The sequence below is a fragment of the Hypomesus transpacificus genome, unplaced genomic scaffold (genome assembly GCF_021917145.1).
Source record: "Hypomesus transpacificus isolate Combined female unplaced genomic scaffold, fHypTra1 scaffold_52, whole genome shotgun sequence".
In the NCBI taxonomy this organism is placed as follows: domain Eukaryota; kingdom Metazoa; phylum Chordata; class Actinopteri; order Osmeriformes; family Osmeridae; genus Hypomesus; species Hypomesus transpacificus.
The window spans coordinates 1304515-1326738 of record NW_025814031.1 but is presented as its reverse complement, the minus strand read 5'-3'; the positions used below and the strand labels follow the sequence as shown (position 1 = coordinate 1326738).

Sequence of the window (22224 nt, the reverse complement as noted above, 5' to 3'; positions counted from 1 at the left end):
ATGACCATGAGGATGAATTTCAGAACAGGTTAGCTTTTATTCAGTCCTTCATAGAGGACAATAGTTCATGTTGTGTCTATGTCATGGGTGATTTTAATGCTGACATGTCAGATAAGCGTTTATTCGCACAACATCTGCAGCAGTTCTGTAATGAAACTAAATTAATGATATCAAGCGTTATTGCCTGATACAAGTTTTACCTATATAAGTGAAACGTGGCACACAACTTCCTGGCTAGACCATATTGTAACCACAGCCGATGCTCATGACTCACTGGAAAGTATAGAGATGTGTTATGGGCTGGCCACCACTGATCACATACCAGTTGCTATGCTGCTAAATGTTGAGATTGTACCCTTGTTGCTGGCCCCCCAAGAAAACTGGACTGGTCAAAATTGACCAAAGAGGTTCGGCACAGATATTCTCTATTAACTGACAGCTTACATAGTGATGTTGCATTTTCTAGGGATGCCCTAATGTGCACGGATATGAACTGCAAGGATTAACATCATGCTGAAAAGCTCTGTGCCATGTATGATGAGATTGTCAAATGTCTTTATGCTTCCAGTGAACCTTTTATTAATCACAAGAGTAAGGTCCCTAACGCACGGCCTGTCTGGAATGAGTTTGTGTCTGAGCAACATGCTGCTGCTAGAGAAGCCTTTAGAGTCTGGTCAGAGGCAGGCAGACCCAGACAGGGAGTGCTGCTTGATAACAAAAACCTCACAAATGCTAGATTTAAATATGCACTCGTTTCATTAAGAGAAATGAAAACACAATGAGAGTAGACTCGCTGGCCAGAAAGATGCAGAATAACAATCTTACTGACTTCTGGAAGGAGGTCAAGATCATAAATAATAACAGAACTCCCCTCCCTTCTGATATCAAAGGGGTTAGTTGTCCAGAGAAGATTGCTGATCTATGGCATGAGCACTACAGTAAACTATTTAATTGTGTTCAAAGTAACACAGTGAGAATTGATAATGAATATAAAGGTATCTCTGCAGACTTGATAGTTAGATCAGTAGATATTTATGATGCCATCCACATGCTAGACAACAACAAAGCTTGTGGTATGGATTGCATTTCTGCAGAGCATTTAAAAAATGCCAGTTATAGACTCAGTCCATTTCTAGCCATGTGTCTCACTGGAATTATGGTTCATGGTGTTCTACCGAACTCTATTATGTCAGTACTGTTAGTGCCTGTTGTTAAAGATAAGGCTGGTAAACTGAACAGCATAGACAACTATCGACCCATTGCATTGGCCAGTATCTTGTCTAAAGTGTTTGAGAGAATTATTTGATTGAAATTGGAAATGTATATTCTGACTGCAGAAAATCAGTTTGGTTTTAAAAGAAAACATGGTACTGATCTCTGTATCTATGCTCTGAAGGAGATTGTCTCAGGTACACAAGTCTTAATTCATCTGTATTTTTATGCTTTATTGATGCTTACAAAGCTTTCGATTGAATTTGTCATGAAAAACTGTTTATGAAGCTAATAGCGAGAGGTGTCCCTAAACCTCTTGTGAGGATTTTGGTGTTCTGGTATGCCAATCAAACTTTTCATGTTAAATGGGACAATGTTGTATCAGCTCCTTTCCATGTTGGTAACAGAGTTCGACAAGGAGGAATTATATTTCCCTTTTTTTTATATGGATATGGACGACTTATCAAGCCAGCTGAATAAGACAAATACAGGCTGTAGAATCACTTATGTGGCTTCGCCGCTTCGCGGCTTGGCCACCAATAACAATAATAAGAAAAGGTAGAATCACTTATGTGGCTTCGCCGCTTCGAGGCTTGGCCACCAAATATAGCTGCAAGCAGCAATGAGGTGGCCAAGCAGTCAAATGACCCATAAAACACTTTAGAAATCCTCAGAACAGGGTTGCGGGTAAATGCAGCAAGTTCGGTGTGAATCCATCAAACATTTGCTGAGAAACGACCCAACTTCCTGTTTGCTGGCTTAATGGCACATTTTGATTGGTTGTACCGGGCAAACGGTGCTGAAAATGAAAAAATAATTTGATGGCCTTTGTGAGGCTTGGTCTGAAGATAATCTCTGCCAAATCTGGTGAAGATTGGACAATATGTGTAGGAGGACTAGAGAAAAAACGTTTTTCAATGAATTCAAAATGGCGGCCGCATCAATTCGGCTATTATCACATATGCTGATGGGTCACACAAGGGACGTCCCAAGACATTATGAGACAAAGGAATCAGTTAATAAAGGCAAACAAATCAACAGTTATTGGCCAAAACACATTTTTGATTCCTGCGGCCACGCCCAGTAATGACATGACACCAAATTCATTGGACAGCATCACAAGAGGGTTCCGAGTCAGCATACCAAGTTTGGTGTTGATTTCTCAAAGATTAGCTGAGATATGACTCAACTTCCTGTTTGGTTGCTCTGTTGCCGATTTTGATTGGCTGTACGGTTTTGAAAATCAAATATCCTTTGATAACTTCTGTGAGGGTTGGTCTGATGATGATGTTTGCCAATTCTGGGGATGATTTGACAAAAATTTAAGGAGGAAAAGCAAAAAAACGTTTTTTCACATAATGTAAAATAGCAGGAAATCTATATAACCGGCAATTGACGTCATAGGGTGTGTTGAACTCGTCTTGATCCAGGGAATCCAACGGTACAGCATTTTGGAATATCGGTCATACGGTTCAAAAGTTACGTGTGTAAACACAAGTCCAACTTTGACCAGTTGTTGGCACTAGAGTGCTCCAATGGGTGACATGAAACTTGGGTGAATATAAAGAAAGGACTGTGCTTAATAAGTGTGCCACATTTCACAACTTTTTACTATACGGTTCCTGGGGCTGCCATAGACTCCAATGACAGAAGAAGTGTAATAATTGGTGGCCAAGCCGCGAAGAGGCGAAGCCACTTAAGTGTTTCTACCGTTTCTTATTATTATTGGTGGCCAAGTCGCGAAGCCGCGAAGCCGCGAAGCTACTTTTAGTGTTTCTACCTTTTCTTATTATTATTGGTGGCCAAGCCGCGAAGCGGCGAAGCCACTGAAGTGTTTCTACCTTTTATTATTAGGATTCCTCCGTGAGGAGGAAACCTATTGTTATTGGTGGTTTTATTATTTGTAATTCTTGTACCATGGGAGTCTATGGCAGCCCCTAGACCCCATCGACAACTTTTTGTGAAATTTGGCACACTCATTAAGGACAGTCCCTTGGTCCAACTTACCAAGTTTCATGTGTCCCATTACACCACTCTAGCGCCACCAACGGGTCAAAGTTGGACTTGTGTTTACACATGTAACTTTTGAACCGTTTGACCAATTTTCAAAAATGAGGTACCATTGGATTCCCTGGATCAAGCCGAGTTCAACGCACACCATGGCGTCAATTTCCGGTTTTATAGATTTTCCGCTATTTCCAGTTTTATCAAAAACCTTTGAAAGCCTACTCCTCCTACAATTTTTTTCCAATCTTCCCCAGAATTGGCACACATCATTGTCAGAGCAACCCTCACAAAAGTTATCAAAGGATATCTGATTTTTAGAACCGTTTGTCCGGTAGAGCTAATCAAAATCGGCAACAAAGCAACCAAACAGGAAATTGGATCAAATCTCAGCAAATCTCGGAGATATCAACACCAAACTTGGTATATCGGTAGAAGACACTAAAACATGTTACCATGTGCAAAGGCAAGTTCAAATCTCCAAAAATTGATATAAAGCAAATCAAATTGATCGCTAACGCTAAAATAATGCTTTACACATCAGCCAGTCAAAAACTGATACTCTGATTCAATCACAAGTTCACATGAAGACCCTGGAGAATGTTTAGTATACAAATTTGAGAAGAAGTTGACTGTAAGATGAAAAGTAGATTTGTGGTGAATATTTGAAACATGCTAGCTGGGCTAATTTCACGTACTGAATTTCAGACACACCTTCTGTTTGGAAACATTCTGCACATTTCATTATCACTCAACTGTTGTTCTGATGACTAATTGCAGCGGAATAATATAGCCTAACAAATATGCTCGTTCAAGTTTAATGTTGCAATGCTTCTTTACAGAACACCTTAATTATCCAATGAGCTCTGATATGAGCTCTGATTGGAACCACCTTAAAGACCCAGACAAGACTACCATTTTCTTTCATTGTTGATCATAACGATTCACTTCTACTGCAGCCCTTTGAACTTTTCATCGTTTCGCTATTTGACCGTGAGTAATCAAAGGTTACAAGTAACATACAAAACATGTATTTGAGCGTTGTTATTTGTATGATAGCTTGAAGACTATTTGAGACTGTTTTAAGGCGTGTGTTATACAACATATATTAGCAACTTTTAGCTAGGCTAGCTGAGCTAAGGATTTCTCTTTTTACAGTATGTATTGAACGTTTGCAAGCTATAAAACTTTGAACATTATTTGTGATGTTAGCAGTGGGACCCACATTCGAAAGATCACATATATGTGACGCTACTCGTTAACGGGTTACGTTCTACAGTAGGTTTGTAACTTGTTTGATAAGATAGCTGTAGTGCTAGCCGTTGCCTAGTACTAATTGTTTTGAGAAACAACGATGTTAGAACGTGTCCGGACAATTTAAATCCAAATTTGTGACCAAGGCTAGTGCTAACCAAGTGTTAAATAACTCGATGTTGTGGAAACGAGGAAACATATTTAAGCGAACAATCGAAGTCGGTCTGTTAAGAACGTCTAAGTAGCAGCAGAAATTCCAGGAATTATCTATTGTCTGTTCTCCATAGCTATAGTAGCAAAATGTTTATCATCTGTCCAAAAAAAAGTCAAGGACTCATACCAATGTAACAATTTATCTATATTTATAAATGTGTTTTTATAGTCTAGAATCTGCTTCGTTATGTGTTAAATTCGAATGTACACAGTAGAACTAGAATATAGGGAAATATTGGATGTGTCAAGTAAAAAAAGGTTGGTGTTTTGAGAATCTTAGCCTAACCATCTGCATATGTTCTTAAAGGTCTATTCTAGAACTGTTACAATCATGTAAGATTATGATATAGTTGAGCAGTAGTATGGTATCTGATATTTAATAGTTTTGATGCTTTCTCTGTGTTTTTTAGATGCCACGTTCCACGAAACGATCTATGGCAGCCAAGAAGAGGATGGCTGCTCCAGACGACCAAGGATCCACTTTTGAGGTTAGAAAAATGAATGTGAGGATTCTTGACAACATAACTGTTACAGACCCATGTTTTTACTTTTTGTAATTCACTCAACTGTGAATTAACTGATTGTAGAGTTGTGGTTGTGTTTTTGCTGCTTGTACTCGTTACCCTCTTTTAAGGATGTCTAAAATGTTTTCTGGGTCATTTGACTACTTGGCCACCTCATTGCTGCTTGCAGCCATATTTGGATTTGGTCAGATTTGGTATCCCATTGGTAAGTCTGCAGCATTGGTTTTTCTATACAGTTACAATTTTTCAAGAATATACATTTTTCAATGGTTCGCAATGTTTGGAGGAATCCGCCATTACTGCTTGCAGTTATATTTATTATTATTTTTGGCCAAGCCGCGAAGCGGCGAAGCCACATAAGTGATTCTACCTTTTCTTATTGGTGGCGAAGCCGCGAAGCGGCGAAGCCACATAAGTGATTCTACCTTTTCTTATTATTAGGGGCCAAGCAGCAGCGAAGCTGCTGTGGCACCAATTGTTTTTGTTAGTTTTATTATTATTATTAATATTATTATTAGGGGCCAAGCAGCAGCAAAGCTGCTGTGGCACCTATTGTTTTTGTGATTTTTATTATTAATATTAGGGGCCAAGCAGCAGTGAAGCTGCTGTGGCACCTTTTCTTTTTGTGATTATTATTATTATTATTATTATACTTAGGACTAGGAGTCTAGTGCAGCCCATAGAACCGATTGATGCGAAGTTTTGAAATTTGGCACACTGATTTGGAGCGGTCTCCTGATTATCGTCACCAAGTTTCATGTTGATCCCTGAAGCTCTATAGCGCCACCAAGGCGTCAAAGTTGCAGGTGCGTTTACGCCCACAACTTTTGAACTGTGAGACCGTTTTTCTTAATTGAGGTATCATTGGATTCCATGGATGCAGACGATTCGATTGAACCCTGTGACGTCATTGTCGTCATGATGGTTTTTACGTCATTTGTATTTTAAGAAATTGCTACTTTTTCAAACTCGTCCTAGGATGTTGCTCCGATTTTCATGAAAATTGCAACAGATCATCTTCAGACCATGCCGACAAAAAGTTATCAAAATGTTATCGATGAGTCAAACCGTTCACGAATAACGCACAAATGATTTTGACAAAGAGGACGCCAAAGCGGACGTGAGGCCTTGACTCTGTGACGGTTTACCGTATTGAGACGAAACTTTGAGAATGTCATCACGAGCATGTCATGTAATCATCTTCCTACCACAATCACCTTGATATGTCAAAATATGACTGAATTAAAGCTGTTTATTCTTGGGTCAAATCTTACAAAGCTCGCCACGGGAGAAACGGCTTCCTTTTTTTAATAATGTAACTGAACACAGCATTTTACAGCAGCGAGAATAGCTCACTGAGATAAGACGTGCTGCTTTGGAACGCAAGGTCGTAGGATTGAAGCCAGCCACAGTCGTCAAGCATGGCGTGACACTGGATATCTGTTTAGCGAAACCAGGTATGCCACAGTAGCTGTCTAGCAGTATAATCATAATGGTAACGATAATGTTTCATTGTCAGGGGATTTATATTTATACTTAGGACTAGGAGTCTATGGCAGCCCACAGAACAGATTGGTGCGAAGTTTTGAAATTTGGCACACTGATTTGGAACGGTCTCCTGATTATCGTCAGCAAAGTTTCATATCAATCCCTGAAGCTCTATAGCGCCACCAAGGCGTCAAAGTTGGAGGTGCGTTTACGCCCACAACTTTTGAACCGTGAGACCGTTTTTCTTAATTGAGGTATCATTGGATTCCTTGGATGCAGACGATTCGATTGAACCCGGTGACGTCATTGTCGTCATGATGGTTTTTACGTCATTTGTATTTTAAGAAATGCCAACTTTTTCGAACTAGTCCTAGGCCGTTGCTCCGATTTTCATGAAAATTGTAACAGATCATCTTCAGACCATGCCGACAAAAAGTTATCAAAATGTTATCGATGAGTCAAACCATTCACAAATAACGCGCAAACGATTTTGACAAAGAGGATGCCAAAGTGGACGTGAGGCCTTGACTCTGTGACGGTTTACCGTATGGAGTCGAAACTGTGGAAATGTCATCACAAGCATGTAATCTAATCATATTCTTACCACAATAACCTTGATATGTCAAAATAGGACTGAATTACAGCTGTTTATACTTGGGTGAAATCTGACAAAGCTCGCCACCGGAGAAACGGCTTCCTTTTTTTTATAATGTAACTGAACACAGAATTTTCCAGCTGGTAGAATAGCTCACTGGGATAAGACGTGCTCCTTTGAAATGCAAGGTCGTAGGATCGAATCCAGCCATAGTCATCAAGTATGTCATGACACTGGATTATCTGTTTAGCAAAGCCAGGTATGCCACAGCAGCTGTCTAGCAGTATAATCATAGTGGTAACGATAACGTTTCATTGTCAGGGGATTTATAGTCAAGAAGAAGCTGATTTATTGTGCTTTGTAGATATAATGCTGCTACATGTAGCCAGCGCATTTTGTCTCAAAATGACATTTTGTCTCAAAATCTCAAAAATGTCTCAAAATGTTTTTTATGAAAAGTTTTGCTTTGCTGCTTTAGCTACTGAATTTCCATATCGAACGATGCTTGGCCCCTTTGATTGCTGCTTGCAGCTATACTTATTGGTGGCCAAGCCGCAAAGCCACATAAGTGATTCTACCTTTTCTTATTATTGGTGGCCAAGCCGCAATGCGGCGAAGCCACATAAGTGATTCTACCTTTTCTTATTATTATTAGGGTTCCTCCGGTAGGAGGGAACCCTATTGTTATTGGTGGTATTATTATTAGGGTTCCTCCGGTAGGAGGGAACCCTATTGTTATTGGTGGTATTATTAAGGTTCCTCCGGTAGGAGGGAACCCTATTGTTATTGGTGGTATTATTAGGGTTCCTCCGGTAGGAGGGAACCCTATTGTTATTGGTGGTATTATTATTATTATTATTATGTTTTACCCATGGGAGTCAATGGCAGCCCCTAGAGCACAAAGGTAAAAAGTTGTGAAATTTGGCATGTTGAAACTGCAGACCATTAGTAACTACCATACCAAACATGGGCCATGTGAGACAATAGGTGGCGCTACAGGCCACGCCCCAATATGTCAATTTTCAAAGTGATGCCATTTGCAGGCCATAAGTCCCAAAACTCTGAAATTCATTACATATGCCTTATTTCTGATGAGGAACAAAAAAGCCTCTAGAACCTATAACGGCCGCCATATTGGATTTTTCTGTACAATAAAGATTAAGGAAACACGTTTTTTCGCTACTCCTCCTACATTTTTGGTCAAATCTTTTTCACAATTGCCAAACAGGATCTCCAGACTGAGCCTCACAAAAGTTATCACTGGAATTTTTATTTTCGAAATCGTTTGTCCGGTACAGCCAATCAAAATCATCAACAAAGGATCAAAACAGGAAGTTGGGTCAAATCTCAAAACATCTTTGAGATATCAACACCAAACTTGGTATATCGGTGGAAGACACTACAACATGTTCCCATGTGAAAAATTGACTTAATATATTAAAAAATGACTGATATAAAGCAAATCAAAATTATCGCTAACGCTAAAATAATGCTTTACACATCCACCGGTCTAAAGCGAATACTCTGATACTATCACTAGTTCATATGAAGACTCTTGAGAATGTTTAGTATTCAAATCTGAAAAAAAGTTGAATGTATGATGAAAAGTCGATTTTTGGTGAATATTTAAAACATGCATGCTTGGCTAATTTCAGTTTTTGGGGCTAAATCCTCTCTCCCCTCCTCCTGCCCGCGCGTACTCCAAATCCTCACACACTCAGCCTTCCCTTGACACACGCACGGCAAAGACGCACACGCAACATTTCAGGAGAGTGTGGGCTGACCAAGCCCCCACTCATTCCTTGGTCTTTAGCAAAGGCCCATGTGGATCTTGATGGTTTGGCATTTCCGATTTTGTATGCAATGGTAAAAAGGTCTCAAATCCTGAAACATTGATAGTAAAGGCCGAGAAACACTTTAACAAAAGCCCATGTGGATCTTCTTGGTATTGCATTTCCGATTTTGTATGCAATGGTAAAAGGTTATATAAATCCTGAAACATTGATAGTGTAGACCAAGAGTAACTACCACACCACAAATGGCCCAACATTACCCATAGGTGGCGCTACAGGCCACGCCCTAAAGCACAAAGATACAAGGCTTTCTGGAATGGATAGGCTCACCAAGCCCCCTCCCTTCACTTCTTGGCTTGAAATAAAGGCCCATGTGGATCTTGATGGTATTGCATTTCCGATTTTGTATGCAATGGTAAAAAGGTCTCAAAATCCTGAAACATAGATAGTATAGGCCAAGAAACACTTTAACAAAAGCCCATGTGGATCTTGTTGGTATTGCATTTCCGATTTTGTATGCAATGGTAAAAAGTTATAAAAATCCTGAAACATTGATAGTAGAGACCAAGAGTAACTACCACACCACAAATGGCCCACCATTACCCATAGGTGGCGCTACAGGTTACGCCCTAAAGCACAAGATAAAAGCTTTCTGGAATGGATAGGCTCACCAAGCCCCCTCCCTTCACTTCTTGGCTTGAAATAAAGGCCCATGTGGATCTTGATGGTATTGCATTTCCGATTTTGTATGCAATGGTAAAAAGGTCTCAAAATCCTGAAACATAGATAGTATAGGCCAAGAAACACTTTAACAAAAGCCCATGTGGATTTTGTTGGTATTGCATTTCCGATTTTGTATGCAATGGTAAAAAGTTCTCCAAATCCTGAAACATTGATAGTATAGGCCATGAGTAACTACCACACCACAAAAGACCCACCATTATCCATAGGTGGCGCTATGGCCACCCCCCAATTGTCCATTTTCAAAGTGCTGCCATTTGCATCCCATTTGTCCCAAAATTCTGAAATTCATTACATATGCTTTATTTCTCATGAGGAACAAAAAAGCCTCTAGAACCTATAACGGCACCCACACAAATCTGAAAAATAGTTCAATGTAAGATGAAAAGTAGATTCATTGTGAATATTTAAAATATGTATGCTTGGCTAATTTCTAATGCTTTTTCCCCAAATCCTATGTGTAATTTGTTTAAACAAACGTAGCCTTTTAAACCTCTAGGTTTAATTCTCTCTTTTATACATTTAAAGTTGGATTTGACATTTAACAGACATTTAATCATTTAGCAAGTTGTTTGACTCAAAAACCATAACAGTACATGGCCCCAACAGTACCAAGCTCCCACCTTCACTCCTTAGTCTAGTAGCCATTTTAGACTAGTAGGCATTGTGTGGTTAGTTTGGCCACAGCTAATTTTACTGTTAAAATAAACAGAAGGTCTTTTTCTTCAGAACTATACAGTTGAATTAACCAAACACAGCTTGGTCATGTTATCACCTTCTTTGGCACATCTAAACTAAGGACTAGACTTTTAAGAAAGCATGACCAAAGCAATTTGGTGAGGGCGGGTTCCTACATAAACAGTTGGTGACAAAGAATTTCAGACAATAACTTAAACATAGTCTTGCATTAAGAGTAGAGTCAACAAATTGAATAACTGTGCTAATGGTTGTTAAAACTCATTGCTCTGAGTTGGTGCATGTCAATTTAGGCAGAAGTCCATGTCTGGTGATATTTGACAACCTCAAACAGCATGAGTCTGCCACTGGGCCTATTGAAAAGGCTCTTGTTTTGATTTGCAATGCAACTATGGGGGGCCAAGCTGGGCCCAGTTGTACTGTTAGAAAGGCCAGTTACATTAAATATTATTGTTGTCATATAGTTTTCTTCCCAGCATTGCAGGCACTAATAAAAGCAGTGGTGTCCAGAAATGTTTCGTAGGAGTGGCGAAAAAGAGAAGCAGAACAGTGGAACACCATCCCACTACCATTATCTCTTATTCACTCTCATCTGTGTTGTATATCTGTAACTGGTATAGTATGGGACTACATGAATGTTTCAAAGTCAAAGTGTAGTAACGTAGAATAGAGGAACTGGGTGTACAAGATTGTGCTTGCGGAATGAATGCTCCGTGACATGTTTTATAAAACTTGAGAAGGCTCCCTTTATTCGTGGTGTGTGTCCAGTATATAACGTCTCGCCCTGCTTTATCCTACTGCTCTGCTCCCCGGCCCCTTGTAGTAGCCTCATCTCCATCCCCTTAACATTACGCCATTAACTAGATCCAGTTACATGACACTGGGAAATGGGTGCTGATGTGGAAAGTCCCCAAAAACAGCAGAAAACAAGGAAAATATTAATCCACCAGTCATTTTTACATTTTAAATATGGAGGCATCTATTGGAACAAGTGGTAACTCCTTTGTTGTACACCCAACAAATATTGGGCTACTTTACATATAATACATATATAACTATACTAATAGGCCTTAATGTAGTTGTCGTCCTACCATTACATTCATGTCCTTTACTAAAGTGTATCTTCCCTTTCATAAAGTTATTGTTGTAATCAAAGCTTTTAAAGAATGGATCTCTACATGGTGGGCCTAACCAGAGCACGGGTGGCCTGACAGAACACGCTTCAAAGTTGTCACTTTCAAAAGGGTGGCATTTTAACCCTGTTTGTCCAAAATGTTTAAAAGTTGGTACGCATGCCTTATATTGCTCATGGGGAAAAAAAGAGTGTCAAGAACCCATAACGTCGGCAGCATGGATATTTCTCTAGAGTGACAATTTGTGAAGAATATCAGAAAATGACTTAAAATCTGCCATTGATCCAGTTGTCTTGAAATGTTGTGTACATGTATGAAATACATGTCTGTGTCATGTCAATTTGGTAATGGTTTGAAATGTTATGGAGGAACCCGCCATTGCTGCCTGCAGCTATATTTACGATTCCTCCGTCAGGAGGAAACCTATTGTTATTGTTAGTTTTATTGGTGGCCAAGCCGCGAAGCGGCGAAGCCACATAAGGGTTTCTACCTTTTCTTATAATTATTATTATTATTATACATCTGCCATGGGAGTCTATGGCAGCCCCTAGAACCACATGCTCAGAAGTTGTGAAATTTGGCACACTCTTTGGGACCTGTCCCCTCATCACTTTCACCAAGTTTCATGTCTCCCATTTCAACCCTCTAGCGCCACCAATGGGTCAAAGTTGAAGGTGTGTTTACACACGTTACCTTTGAACCATATGCCGCATTTTCCAAAATGAGGTATCATTGGATTCCCTGGATCAAGACAAGTTCAACGCACTCTATGACGTCATACCCAGTCATATAGATTCTCCGCCATTTTGAATGTTAACGAAAAGCGTTTTTTCGCTACTCCTCCTACAATTCTTGACGAATCTTCTTCAGAATTGCCACAGATGATCTTCAGACCAAGCCTCACAAAAGTTATCCCCTGGAGCTTTGATTTTCGCAACCGTTTGTTAGTTACAGCCAATCAAATTCAGCAACTGATCCGGAAAAAGGGAAGTGAGGTCATATCTTAGTGAATCTTTGATGCATTGACTCCAAACTTGGTGTATGGATTCATGACCCTGTTATCAAGAGGTCCGAAAAAGGTAGGGTCATTTGAGCTCTAGGGGGCGCTACAATAAGCAAAACTGTGTTTTGACCAATAACTGTTGATTTGTTTGTCGTATTTAAGTGATTCCTATGTCTCGTGATATCTTAGGAGATCCCGTGTCTTGCGCATGTTAACGCATGATACCAGACGAATTGATGAGGCCGCCATTTTGAATGAATGAATGAAACTTTTTTCCCTACTCCTACACAATGTATCCAATATTGACCAGATTTGGCACAGACTATCTTCAGACCACAATCACCTTGACATGTCAAAATAGGACTAAATTACAGCTGTTGGGGCAACAATTTGGGCCAAATCTGACCACGCGTGCCACAGGAGAAACAGCTTACTTTTTGTATACAGTAACTGTACACAGCAATTCCCAGCGCTGAAAATGGCTCACTGGGATAAGACGGCTCCTTTAAAGTGTAAGGTCGTAGGTTCGAATCCAGCCAAAGTCTTAAGCATGTCATGATACTGGTTTATCTGTTTAGTGATGCCAGGTATGCGACAGTAGCTGTCGAGCAGTATAATCATAATGGTCACGATAATGGTTCATTCTCAGGGGATTTATATTTATACTTAGGACTAGGAGTCTATGGCAGCCCACAGAACAGATTGGTGCGCAGTTTTGAAATTTGGCACACTGATTTGGAACGGTCTCCTGATTATCGTCAGCAAAGTTTCATATCAATCCCTGAAGCTCTATAGCGCCACCAAGGCGTCAAAGTTGGAGGTGCGTTTACGCCCACAACTTTTGAACCGTGAGACCGTTTTTCTTAATTGAGGTATCATTGGATTCCTTGGATGCAGACGATTCGATTGAACCCGGTGACGTCATTGTCGTCATGATGGTTTTTACGTCATTTGTATTTTAAGAAATGCCAACTTTTTCGAACTAGTCCTAGGCCGTTGCTCCGATTTTCATGAAAATTGTAACAGATCATCTTCGAGTCAGATATATTGTGCTTTGTCGATATAGTGATGCTACATCTAGCCAGTGCATCGGATTTCTTGCATCATAACTTCTGAACAGATTTGTCATAAATCACAAGATTGGTCTCTTCTGATTCTACGTGGCATACTAAGTCGAAATATATCACACTGTCCCGTGTCTGCCATTTTGGGCGTCATCCATTTGGAATTTTCATAAAAACAAACTCCTCGTTCGCCGTTGCTCCTATTTTCATAGACATGTAATCAAATCATTTTCAGACCACAATCACCTTGACATGTCAAAATAGGACTGAATTACAGCTTTTTATACTTGGGTCAAATCTGACAACGCTTCCCACAGGAGAAACTGCTTACTTTTTTTTATACAGTAACTGAACACAGCATATCCCTGCAGTGAGAATAGCTCACTGGGATAAGACGGGTTCCTCTGAAGTGCAAGGTCATAGGTTTGAACCCAGCCTCAGGCATGTCATGACACTGGTTTATCTGTTTAGTGAAGCCTGGTATGCCACAGTAGCTGTTTAACAGTATAATGGTAATGATCATGTTTCATTCTCAGGGGATCTATACTCAAGAAGAGTCAGATTTATTGTGCTTTGTAGATATGTGTCCTCTAACCTCTAGGGGGTCGATCCCGTGTCTGACACATGTTAACTTGTGATACCAGCCGAATTGATGCTGCCATTTTGAATGAATTAATAAAACGTTTTTGTTCACTCCTCCTACAAAATGTTAGCCTGACGTTGTCATACTCATAATTCTAGTCAGAATATGAGTCTGAGAACTCTCCGTTGGGCTGTGACTATGGGGCATGTTTCAAACAAACCTGGAAAACAAATGCCTCTTCGCTCAATTGGATAGATCTACAACCAATCAGAGCAACGTAGTATGTTAACTTTGACCAAATCCCGTAGGAAGGACGGCAAGAACATATTTTCCATCGACAAATGCCTTGATTGCGTTTCTCTGTTCCTCTTTCAAAATTAACGCGCTGTCGATGTCTTCTAAAACAGACTCGATGGCAGAATCATAACATCCCAGATCTCCAGCGGTAGCCATGTTTGTTCAAAACAAATTCAACTTAAGCGCTCTTTTGTGACGTGGGTGATTACGTTACTGTTGATCATCTGTCCATCATCGTATAAAGCCCGCCCTGGCAATTTCATTGGTCCGCCCAGATTCTGGTTTTCTGTAGTTGTCCCCAATACGAGACCCTCCAGACCCAACTTCCCGACCAAATTTTTTTGTGGGCTGGCAGCCAGGCTAACAAAATGTATCAAATATTCACCAAATTTGGGACAGATTATCTTCAGACCACAATCACTGTGACATGTCAAAATAGGACTGATTTACAGCTTTTTAATCTTGGGCCAAATCGGACAACCGCTTGCCACAGGAAAAACTGCTTATATCTTTACCCAGTAACTGAAATGTGATTTGCAGCACTGAGAATCGCTCACTAGGATAAGTTGGTGTCCTGGCAAAGGGACACCAATCAATTTTGAATGAATGAATATAAAGTTTTTTTTGCTACCTCTCCTATAAAGTTTGTCCAATCTTCACCAAATGTGGCACAGATCGTCTTCAGACCATGCCTCGCAAAAGACATCACATGTCGTTTAGATTTTTGCAACCGTTTGTTAGTTACAGCCAATCAAATTGAGCAACTGATCCGGAAAAAGGGAAGTGAGGTAATTTCTTAGCCAATGATACATTGACTCCAAACTTGATGTATGGACTCAGGACCCTCTTATTAAGAGGTCTGAGACAGGTAGTGTCATAGGGGGCACTACCTGGATTGTGTGTTGACCAATAACTGTGGATTTGTTCGTCTCATTTAAGTGATCCTTTGTCTCGTAATATCTTAGTAGATCCCGTGTCTGACACATGTTAACTTGTGATACCAGCCGAATTGATGTGGCTGCCATTTTGAATGAATATAAAGTTTTTTCGCTACCTCTCCTATAAAGTTGTCCAATCTTGACCAAATTTGGCACAGATCAAATTCAGACCAAGCCTCACAAAAGACATCACTTTTTTTTTCTTTTTCTAAACCTTTTGACTGGAACAGCCAACCAAAGTTGTCGACCAAGCCACCATAAAAGAAGTGAGGTCATATCTCAGCACCTCTTTACTGCACTGATACCAAATTTTGTATAGGGAGTAGGGACCCTGTTTTAAGGAGGTCCAAAATAGGTCATGCTATTTCACCTTTAGGTGGCGCTGCAATTAGAAAAAAATTGGCACTGATTATCTTCACATCAAGCCTCACAAAAGTTTTCACATGGTTTTTGATTTTCAAAACGGTTTTTCCGGTAAAACTGATCAAAGTCGGCGATGAAGCTGCCAAAACAGGAAGTGAAATCATATCTCAGGAAATATATACTGAATTGACATCAAACTTGGTACAGGTGTTCGGGACCCTGATCCAAAGAGGTCCCCTAAAGGTTGTGTCATCTAACCGCTAGGGGGCGATCCTGTGTCTGACATGTTAAATAGTGATACCAGCTGAATTGATGTGGCCGCCATTCTGAATGAATGAATAAAACGTTTTTGGTGAATATCAAAAATTCACCTTATTTGGCACAGATTATCTTCAGACCACAATCACTGTGACATGTCAAAATATAACTGAATTACAGCTGTTTAAATTTGGGCTAAATCTGACCACGCTTGCCACAGGAAAAACTGCTAATATTTTTACCCAGTAACTGAAATCTGTGATTTCCAGCACTGAGAATAGCTCACTAGGATAAATTGGTGTCCTGGAAACTTCAACGTTAGAGGTTCGAATCCAGCCAAAGCTGACAAGCGTGTCATGCCTCTGATTCTCTGTTTAACTACACTGTAAACCACTGCAAAGGAAGCCAGGTACACCGAAGTCACTAGATGTTGAAAGTTTCTCCTGGGTCATCTGACCTGCTTGGCCACCACATTGCTGCTTGCAGCTGTATTTAGGATTCCTCCGTCAGGAGGAAACCTATTGTTATTGTTAGTTTTATTAGGATTCCTCCGTCAGGAGGAAACCTATTGTTATTGTTAGTTTTATTATTATTCTTGTTCCATGGAAGTCAATGGCAGCCCCTAGAACCCTTCGACAACTTTTTGTGAAATTTGGCACACTCATTAAGGACAGTTGATTCTATACCTTCTATTCTATAAGTTTCATGTCTCCCATTAGACCACTCCAGCGCCACCAACGGGTCAAAGTTGGACTTGTGTTTACACACGCAACTTTTGAACCGTATGACCCATTTTCAAAAATGAGGTACCATTGGATTCCCTGGATCAAGCCGAGTTCAACGCACCCCATGGCGTCAATTTCCGGTTATATAGATTTTCTGCCATTTTGAATTTTGTGAAAAAACGTTTTTTTTGCTTCTCCTCCCTCAATTTTTGTCAAACTTCCCCAGAATTGGCATACATCATCATCAGACCAACCCTCACAGAAGTTATCAAAGGATATTTGATTTTCAAAACCGTTTGTCCGGTACAGCCAATCAAAATCGGCAACAAAGCAACCAAACAGGAAGTTGGGTCATATCTCAGCAAATGTTTGACAAATCAACACCAAACTTGGTATGTTGACTCGGAACCATCGTAAGAAGATGTCCAATTAATTTGGTGTCATGTGATCACTGAGCGTGGCCGCAGGAAGCAAAAATGTGTTTTGGCCAATAACTGTTGATTTGTTTAATTTTATTAAGGGACTCCTTTGTCTCATGATATGTTGGGACATCCCGTGTGTGATACATGATAATATTTGATAATAGCCAAATCGATCCGGCCGCCATTTTGAATTCATTGAAAAACGTTTTTTCTTTACTCTTCCTACACATGTTGTCCAATCTTCACCAAATTTGGCATAGAGTATCTTCCGACCAAGCCTCACAAAGGGCTTCACATGATTTTTTGATTTTAAGAACCGTTTAACCGGTACAGGCAGTCAAAATGTGCCATTAAGCCAGCAAACAGGAAGTTGGGTCGTATCTCAGCAAATCTTTGATGGATTCACACCAAACTTGCTGCATGTACTGGGAACCCTGTTCTGAAGATTTCTAAAGTGTTTTATGGGTCATTTAACTGCTTGGCCACCACATTGCTGCTTGCAGCTGTATTTATTAATACACTTCTTCTGTCATTGGAGTCTATGGCAGCCCCTAGAACCGTATGGTAAAAAGTTGAGAAATTTGGCACACTCATTAAGCACAGTCCCCTCTTTATATTCACCAAGTTTCATTTCACCCATTGGAGCACTCTAGTGCCACCTTCTGGTCAAAGTTGGACTTGTGTTTACAACCCGTTTTTTTGCTTCTCCTCCTTCAATTTTTGTCAAATCATCCCCAGAATTGGCAAACATCATCATCAGACCAACCCTCACAGAAGTTATCAAAGGATTTTTGATTCTCAAAACCGTTTGTCCAGTACAGCCTATCAAAATGTGCCATTAAGCCAGCAAACAGGAAGTTGGGTTGTATCTCAGCAAATCTTTGATGGATTCACACCAAACTTGCTGCATGCACTCGGAACCCTGTTCTGAGGATTTCTAAAGGGTTTTATGGGTCATTTGACTGCTTGGCCACCTCATTGCTGCTTGCAGCTATATTTATTAGGGGCCAAGCAGCGAAGCTGCGAGGCACCTATTGTTTTTGTTAGTTTTATTATTATTATTATTATTATTCCGCCATGGGTGTCTATGGCAGCCCCCATAAGCACTTGGTCGAAAAATTTGAAATTTGCCGCACTCATTGGGGACAGTCCCCTGGTCCAATTCACAAAGTTTCATGTCCCATACTTCGGCACTCTAGCGCCACCAATGGGTCAAAGTTGGAGTTGTCTTTACACACGCAACTTTTGAACCGTATGACCCATTTAAAAAAAATGAGGTACCATTGGATTCCCTGGATCAAGGCGAGTTCAATGCACACCATGGCGTTAAATTCCAGTTTTATAGATTTTCTGCTATATCCGGTTTTATCAAAAACCTTTGAAAGCCTACTCCTCCTACAATTCTTGTTGAATCTTCTTCAAAATTGCCACAGATGATCTTCAGACCAAGACTCACAAAGTAATCGAAGGATATTTGATTTTCAAAACCGTTTGTCTGGTACAGCCAATCAAATTCTGCAAAAAAGCCGCCAAACAGGAAGTGAAGTCATATCTCAGCAGTTCTTTGAGGCAGTGACACCAAAGTTGGTACCCCTACTCGGAACTTTATTCTAAGGATGTCCTCCAAAATTTGTGTCAAGTGACTGAAAGGGGGCATGGCCGGAAGTATAAACGTGTTTTGGCTAATAACTGTTGAAGTGTTTACCTTAATAAAGTAATTTATTTGTCTCTTGATGTCTAGTTAGATATCAAGCTTGACCATCGATAATATTTCATAATAACCGAATTGACGCTGCCGCCATTTTGGATTTCATGGAAAAGTGTAAAAACCTTTTGCACGCCCCAAATTTTGTCCAATGTTTACTAAATTTGGCACAGATGATCTTCAGACTAAGCTTCACAAAGTTGTTGCATGGATTTTCCACTTTCAAAACCATTTGTTCGCAAAAGACACGTGAGAGCATAACTCAGCAAAAATGTGTCCTATCATCACCAAACTTCGGTTCCTTCGTTCCCACGAGGAGCAGAGGACGCCTGTGGTTTTATACCAGAAAAAAACTATGTGAACACTCAATACTCTTAAACGCAAACAGATATTTTAACAAAACTTGGTGTGTTGCATCAGTGCAACAGGTTGCTGTGACCTACTCTGGACTGCTTGGCCCCTCCATTGCTGCTTGCAGCTATATTTATTATTATTACACATCTGTCATGGAAGTCTATTGCAGCCCCAACCACATGGTCAGAAGTTGTGAAATTTGGCACACTCTATGGAACCAGTCCCCTCATCAATTTCACCAAGTTTCATGTCTCCCATTCCAACCATCTAGCGCCACCAATGGGTCAAAGTTGAAGGTGTGTTTACACATGTTACCTTTGAACCATATGCCCCATTGTCCAAAATGAGGTAACGTTGGATTCCCTGGATCAAGACGAGTTCAGCGCACTCTATAACGTCATACACAGTCATATAGAATCTCCGCCATTTTGAATGTTAAGGAGAAATGTTTTTTCGCTACTCCTCCTACAATTCTTTTTGAATCGTCTTCATAATTGCCACAGATGATCTTCAGACCAAGTTTCACAAAAGCTATCCCAAGGAGCTTAGATTTTCGCAACTGTTTGTTAGTTACAGCCAATCAAATTCAGCAACTGATACGGTTAAAGGGAAGTGAGGTCATATCTTAACGAATCTTTGATGCATTGACTCTAAACTTGGTGTATGGATTCATGACCCTGTTGTTAAGAGGTCCATAAAAGGTAGTGTCATTTGAGCTCTAGGGGGCGCTATAATAGGCAAAATTGTGTTTTGACCAATAACTGTTGATTTGTTTGGCGTATTTAAGTCATTCCTATGTCTCGTGATATCTTAGGAGATCCCGCGTCTGATGCATGTTAACGCGTGATACCAGACGAATTGATGAGGCCGCCATTTTGAATGAATGAATAAAACTTCTTTACTTAGTCCTACACAATGTATCCAATATTCACCAGATTTGGCACAGATTATCTTCAGACCACAATCACCTTGCCATGTAAAAATAGGACTGAATTACAGCTGTTTAAACTTGGGCCAAATCTGACCATGCGTGCCACAGGAGAAACGGCTTCCTTTTTGTATTCAGTAACTGTACATAGCAATTCCCAGCGCTGACAATGGCTCACTGGGATAAGACGGGCTCCGTTGAAGTGCAAGGTCATAGGTTTGAATCCAGCCAAAGTCTCAGGCATGTCATGATACTGGTTTGTGTTTAGTGAAGCCAGGTATGCGACAGTAGCTGTCGAGCAGTATAATCATAATGGCCACGATAATGTTTAATTCTCAGTGGATTTATACTCATGAAGAGTCCGATTTATTGTGCTTTTTAGATATAGTGAATCTACATCTAGCCAGTGTATCGGATTTCTTGCATCATAACTTCTGAACAGATTTGTCATAAATCACAAGATTTGTCTCTTCTGATTCTACGTGGCATACCAAGTCGAAATATATCACATTGTCCCGTTTCCACCATTTTGGAAGTCGGCCATTTGGAATTTTCATAAAAACATACTTTTTGAACTCCTCGTTCACCGTTGCTCCTATTTTCATGGACATTTAATCAAATCATCTTCAGATTACAATCACCTTGATTTGTCAAAATATGACTGAATTACATCTTTTTATACTTGGGTCAAATCTGACAACACTTCCCACAGGAAAAACTGCTTATTTTTTTATACAGTAACTGAACACAGTCATTTTTAGCACTGAGAATAGCTCACTGGGATAAGTGGGACTCCTCTGAAGTGCAAGGTCATAAGTTCGAATCCAGCCACAGTCATCACGCATATCACAATACTTGTTTATCTGTTTAGTGAAGCCAGGTATGCCACAGTAGCTGTCTAACAGTATAATCATATTGGTAATGATAATGTTTCAATCTCAGGGGATCTATACTCAAGAAGAGTCCGATTTATTGAGCTTTACAGATATGTGTCCTCTAACCTCTAGGGGGGCGATCCCATGTCTGACACATGTTAACTTGTGATAACAGCCAAATTGATGCCACCATTTTGAATTAACTAATAAACGTTTTTGTCCTACTCCTGCTACAAAATGTATCAAATATTCACCAACTCTAACACAGGTTATCTTCAGACCACAATCACATTGACATATCAAAATAGGACTGAATTACAGCTGTTTAAACTTGGGACAAGTCTGACAAACGTTTGCCCACGAAAAATTCCTTATATTTTTACGCAGTCACTGAAATATGATTTCCAGCACTGAGAATAGCTCACTAGGATAAATTGGTGTCCTGTCAACGTCAGAGGTTCAAATCCAGCCAAAGCTAACAAGCTTGTCATGTCTCTGATTCTCTATTTAGCAAGACTATAAGCCACTGCAAAGAAAGCCAGGTAAACCGCAGTCACTAGATGTCTAAAGTTTCTTCTGGGTCATCTGACCTGCTTGGCCACTACATTGCTACTTGCAGCTATATTTATTATTAGGTTCCTCCGGTAGGAGGGAACCTATTGTTATTGTTGGTATTCTTATTATTATTTTTGTTCTTCTTGCGCCCCAATATCTCATAAAGTCCCTTGTCATAAATTTTCTAATTTGGCACATTGATACTACATCCAAGTGGGTACCCCCAAACCAAATATGGGCCACATCTGACCATAGTGGGCGCCACAGGTCACGCCCAAATGTCCAATTTTCAAAGTGATTGCATTTCCACCCTATTGCTCCAATTCTTCTGAGACTTGGTGTGCATGCCTCATTTTTCATGAGGAACAAAAAAGCCTCAAGGACCCATAAAATCCGCCATGATGGACACTATTCAACACTGAGAATAGCTCATTGGGCTGGGATGGTGACCTGTAAAGTATAAGGTAGTAGGTTGGAATCCAGCCATTATCTTTTGGCCTG

The 22224-nt window shown here is 40.1% G+C and overlaps 1 long non-coding RNA gene across 1 annotated transcript in view; it reads left to right on the top strand.

Annotated features, from left to right (window-relative positions):
- The first annotated feature begins 4129 nt into the window (after positions 1-4129).
- LOC124465535 overlaps positions 4130-22224 on the top strand; it is a 43826-nt gene continuing 25731 nt past the window's right edge. The window contains exons 1-2 of the long non-coding RNA XR_006955842.1: positions 4130-4209; positions 5094-5171. This is a non-coding gene — a long non-coding RNA (uncharacterized LOC124465535). The remainder of the gene's footprint in view (positions 4210-5093; positions 5172-22224) is intronic.